General features: G+C 42.9%; 1 long non-coding RNA gene across 1 annotated transcript; it reads right to left on the bottom strand.

Moving 5' to 3' along the window:
• Positions 1–3,856: 3,856 nt before the first annotated feature.
• Positions 3,857–4,543, bottom strand: LOC121987398. Its single transcript, XR_006113556.1, has 3 exons — positions 4,327–4,543; positions 4,129–4,222; positions 3,857–3,915 (listed from the first exon to the last, which is right to left on the bottom strand). It is a non-coding gene; the product is annotated as an uncharacterized LOC121987398 (long non-coding RNA).
• Between the last annotated feature and the right edge of the window lie 534 nt (positions 4,544–5,077).

Genomic DNA, 5,077 nt, shown 5'->3' with positions numbered 1-5,077 from the left:
TAATTATGCTAAATCTTGCCATGATTGTTTGCCCATCATATGCCATGACATCATGCCTATTTTTGCATTCATGTTTTATTATGCAAAATCCAAAAATACCATGTCATGACATTCATACATCATGTAGTAATAGGATATTTTCTTTTGAAAATTATTTTCTTTTGATGTATGCCATAACATATTCATGCATTAAGTTTAATTTCTTGTAATTAAGGATGAATGGCATTTAACAACAATTATTGACAAGTGATATCCTAGGTGGATGTCTAATCTCTCTAGAATGCCTAGATAGATATGCATGATCCCTAGATTAGGGCAAAACCAAAATCTCACATCTCACAAGGACTATAAGGTGACTTGTACGTGTTTTAGTGTACATTAGATACAAGTGAGATGTTAGGAAGATGAACAAAACTCAAGATGTTAATTTAGTGCATTCTTTTGAGTTTTAGGTTCATCAAAACACATAGTTATGTGTTTTCCCATCATTGGGAAAGCTAATGTACAAGTCATGTGCATTATGCCCAAGGAACATGATGGGATATTGGTTTTGAAAATGTTTTCAAAGTGATTTTGGAAAACCTTGGTGAAGGCTATCTTTTGATAGTAATCACCATTAAATAGTTAGACACAAACTTGAAGAAAACGCTAAAGTTTTAGCAAGTTTTCAAATTTGTGTCAATCCTTGAAAATATGATGTATTTTCATAGAAAACTATTTTTCCATGATTAAGTATGCCCTAAATAATGTCTACACGAAATTTCACGATTTTTGGATTTTTGTAGAATTTTCTAGGGGTTTCTGAAGTTGACTGAAATGGAATTTCAGCAACTATCAGAGCTCCGATCGATCCATGGATCGATTGGAGTGCCTGAATCGATCCATCCTGCGAGCAGAAGCTCGCTGGATCGATCAGCCGATCGATCCAGGTAGTCTGAATCGATCAGTGGATCGATTCAGAAAGGTTCAATCGATTGGAACCCAACTCCAATCGATCCAAGTTGCTGATTTTGGCTGGGAAGGCCTGATTTCAGCATCTTTGAACCTCTTTGAGTTTAGGTAACCATTCCAAACTCCTAAAATACATTTGTATACATACAAATGTATGTATTTGAACCTCAAGGATGTTTTCATGTGAAAACAAGGATGGATTGGTTAAGGAAGGCTTCATTGAAGTTTAGGTTGAGGTTTGTTTCAAATTTTGAGTATTTGAACCTCAAAACTTCTAAATTTGGGTTTCCTAAAGGTTTAGGGATTCCAAGTTATTGTTGGTGCAATGACAGAAGTTACCACCATGTCTTTAAGGGGAGGGACTCTTTAAAGACATGAAAAATTATTTTTCATGAATCTTGGAAGGTGGTTAACCTTCTTTAAAGAAAATGCTCATGTATGAGCTTTTGAACTTGAAATGGGGAGTGGATATCCTCATTATTTCAAGTGGGAACTCAAGTGGTTAGAAAATGCTCAAGGTTGGGTATTTGTCTACATTGAGAGAGAAGTTAAGGATGAATGAAGGGTATGGGACCGTCATTATCGTGTTGATCACAACGAGTGATGTTGTGAACAACGATGAGCAACTCTTCAGGGGGAGAGTCGTCAACAAATGGATTTGTTGATGTGTACCCAAAATTGGGGCATGGGTTGATGTGTGCCCAAAGATGGGTTGATGTGTGCCAATAGGGGGAGAATGAAAGGACCTGTGAATGGGTGTAAGTTAGGCTTTCATTACCTAGAGGGAGTGTGCCCTCTTAGGGGGAGAATGAAGAGCTTAATTTATGTGTTCATTACCTAGTGGCATGAAGATTGAGGCTATAGGATTAGCCTAACTTACATGTGGTATTGTAAGTGTTATTGTGGTATTGTCAAACATCAAAAAGGGGGAGATTGTTGGTGCAACATCCCTCAGGTCAAGGTTGACCTGGTTGACCAAGCTGAGTCTTGGTTTGAGTTTAGATGTTTGACAATAAGAAATTGATTAAAGAAGAGTCAAGTAGGTCAAGGTTGACCGGATACTTGACTGGGAAGTCCTAACTGGGATGTTAGGTAGAATGAAAGTCCTGGTGAGTGAAGCCAGGTGAAATCCCTAGTGAGTGAAGCTAGGCAGATGGAAAACCCTAGTGAGTGAAGCTAGGTGAAAGCCCTAGTGAGTGAAGCTAGGCAGATGGAAAACCCTAGTGAGTGAAGCTAGGTGAAAGCCCTAGTGAGTGAAGCTAGGCAGATGGAAAACCCTAGTGAGTGAAGCTAGGTGAAAGTCTTGGTGAGTAAAACCAGGCAAGGAAAAATCCAGATTGATCAAGGATGATCGGACATCTGGTGTTGGGAAGTCCAAGTAGGTCAAAGGATTGACTGGATACTTGGCACGAGGAAATACAGATAGGTCAAAGGGATTGACCAGACATCTGATGGAAATCCAAGTAGGTCAAAGGGAGTGACCAGATACTTAGCATGAATAGAAAAGTCCAAGTGGGTCAAAGGAATTGACCAGACACTTGGTGGGAAGTCCTAGCAGGTCAAAGGAGTGACCAGATGCTAGGCATGGTGTACCAACAGGTCAAGGTTGACCGGGTGTTGGTTTGGTAGGCTTGGGACTTGGTTTTGGGCAAAAACCAAGTACTGGATCGATCAGTGGATCGATCCAAGCCTTTCCGATCGATCCGTGGATCGATCCAGATGTCCCAATCGATCAGTGGATCGATTGGGACGCGGCTGCTTCGCGCGATAAGCGCTGGATCGATCCATGGATCGATCCAGGCGTTTTTCCCAGAGCACAGAGGCGCTCTGAATCGATCCGTGGATCGATCCAAAGCCTCCCCGATCGATTGGGAACATTCGAATCGATCGGGATCCGACCGTTGGCGTCGATAAAGGCCGCAAGCGCACGATTCCTTCGGCATCTCTTCTCCGATTCACTCCAGATCTCTCGCCAGCTCCTCCACAGCACTCACAAAGCTCAGATCGCCAGTTCTTGAAGGATCTTGGAAGTTCTTCAAGTCAAGAGGCGGATCAAAGCCAAGAAGAGAAGCTAGGGTTAGGGTTTATACTCATTGTAAGCTTGTAAGCTTGTATTTCTTGTATCCTTTCCCTCTCTTCTTGTATTGAGTCTTGTAGGGCTTCTCCGCCCTTGGTAGTTACCATAAAGGAGAGTTTTATTTAGTGGAGGGTGTGTGTGTTGGTGTGGATCCTTGGATTAGTCACCTCTTGTGAGGTGGATACCAAGTAAACCAACCGTGTTAGCGTTGTGTGATTGTTTCTTTGTATTTCCGCTGCACATCTTTGAAGAAACAAGCAACGCCGAGCAACGAGCGAACGCGACGAGCTATTCACCCCCCCTCTAGCTACTTTTGGTCCTAACATGCTACACGCTGCGTCACACTACCCATGAGCGGACCAACGGAGCACCGGAAGAGCCAAACTGACGTGCTACCACGCTATGTCCCGCTACCCATGAGCGTCACAACGGAGCACCGAACAATGATGAAACTGGCAAAGTGCTCGACAATAAAGGAGCAATCAATCACTCAGCATGCAATCATGCGAATTGTGCATGTCACTAAACATGGTAATATACTAAACCAATCTCTGGACATATCATAATGTGCACCAAAGCGAATGAATCATATCAAGGTATCTGATCATATAAGGTATCAAACCTAGGTCCTGACATGGTAAAATATGGTTATATCACTACCCATGAGCATGTGGAATCAGGTATATATATCCATACAAGATGTAAACAAACAATCAATCAACAGGTAGCATGTATTGGGCAGTGATTAACCGGAACAAGTAAGAAACACAATTAATGCATCTTGTTAATTTAATTACTAAGCATATCAAAGACAATAAGTCAAAAGTACCCGCCTCCAATAGGAATGTCCAAATCCGACATCGAGATACTCGTCTCGCGTCAAAGTCCTGTAATACCAATAGATATACTTTTATTTAGCTAAAATTCAAATGAATTGCTAAATAAATCCTTAAAACTATTTAGGGCAAAAACCCTAATTAATAATCACCAATATACCTAATTCAATTAGGAAAACCCTAATTATTGATCAACCTTAACTGGTCATCGATTAATTTCTCCACAGCAAGACCTAAATCCACAACGTTAAACAATAACCTTACCTTTCACTGATCGGATCAAAGTTGGATATCAAGGAAACAACCAAGGCATTCAATGTTGTGGTAGCCGGAATCCAATAGCTTCACACCACTGTCACTGCCAATTGGAAAACAAATTCCATATCTAACTAATTGGAAATCCCTACAATAGCATACCAAAAATCTACATCACTGTTGAAATTAACAATACCATTACCCGACCTTCTTTTCCGGCGATGGTAGCAACCAGCAGTGGCTGGAATAATCATGTATCAGCCCACTGCCGGAAACCCTAGGTCAGGCGCTGCTCCGTTCAGCCTCAGGTGGTGGCGGCGCCTGGTGCGGCTCGGAAAGGAGGAGAAGGAGAGACGGACCGGCAGAGGGGAGAAGATATCAAGCGGCAGCAGATGCAAACCCAATACTAGGGCACGACATAGTAAGGGAATAAGAGAAGATATGGCCGGCGGTGGTCGGCGCTGAAAACTTAGAGCTCGGCGTGGAGAGGCCGGCTCTTACTCCTGTGGCCGGAGCGTCGCGGGAGGGTGAGGTGGCAGTGGTGACACAGAGGAGAAGAAGAGAGAACGACAGCGATGTCTTGTAAGGCGACGGTGCTGCTCTCGTCGCCGGCGGCAGAGGATCGAAGAAGAAGAAGAGGAGGAAGAGGAAACCGCCGAGTGGCCGGCGGTTAGGGCTCGGAGGAGTCGGTTGAGAGGGAAATCGGCGTCGGGGGGGAAAAGAAGAAGAGGTGCGGGAACGGCTCGGTTTCGGCGACAAATGCAAAGGAAATAAAGAAAAATAAAAGGAAAAAGATATATAAATATAAACTTATCCTCGCTTAATTCGGGTAGCTTAAACAAGCTTTTCCGGACCCCGTTTTTTATCCCCGTCAACTCGTCCGTACGAGCTCCGAAAAATTCCCGAAAAATCTCCAAAAATTCTGGAAAATTCCCTTATTAATATTCGCCTACTTCCG

The sequence above is a fragment of the Zingiber officinale genome, chromosome 5B (genome assembly GCF_018446385.1).
Source record: "Zingiber officinale cultivar Zhangliang chromosome 5B, Zo_v1.1, whole genome shotgun sequence".
Lineage (NCBI taxonomy): Eukaryota > Viridiplantae > Streptophyta > Magnoliopsida > Zingiberales > Zingiberaceae > Zingiber > Zingiber officinale.
This window is presented reverse-complemented; position numbering and strand designations above follow the sequence as displayed.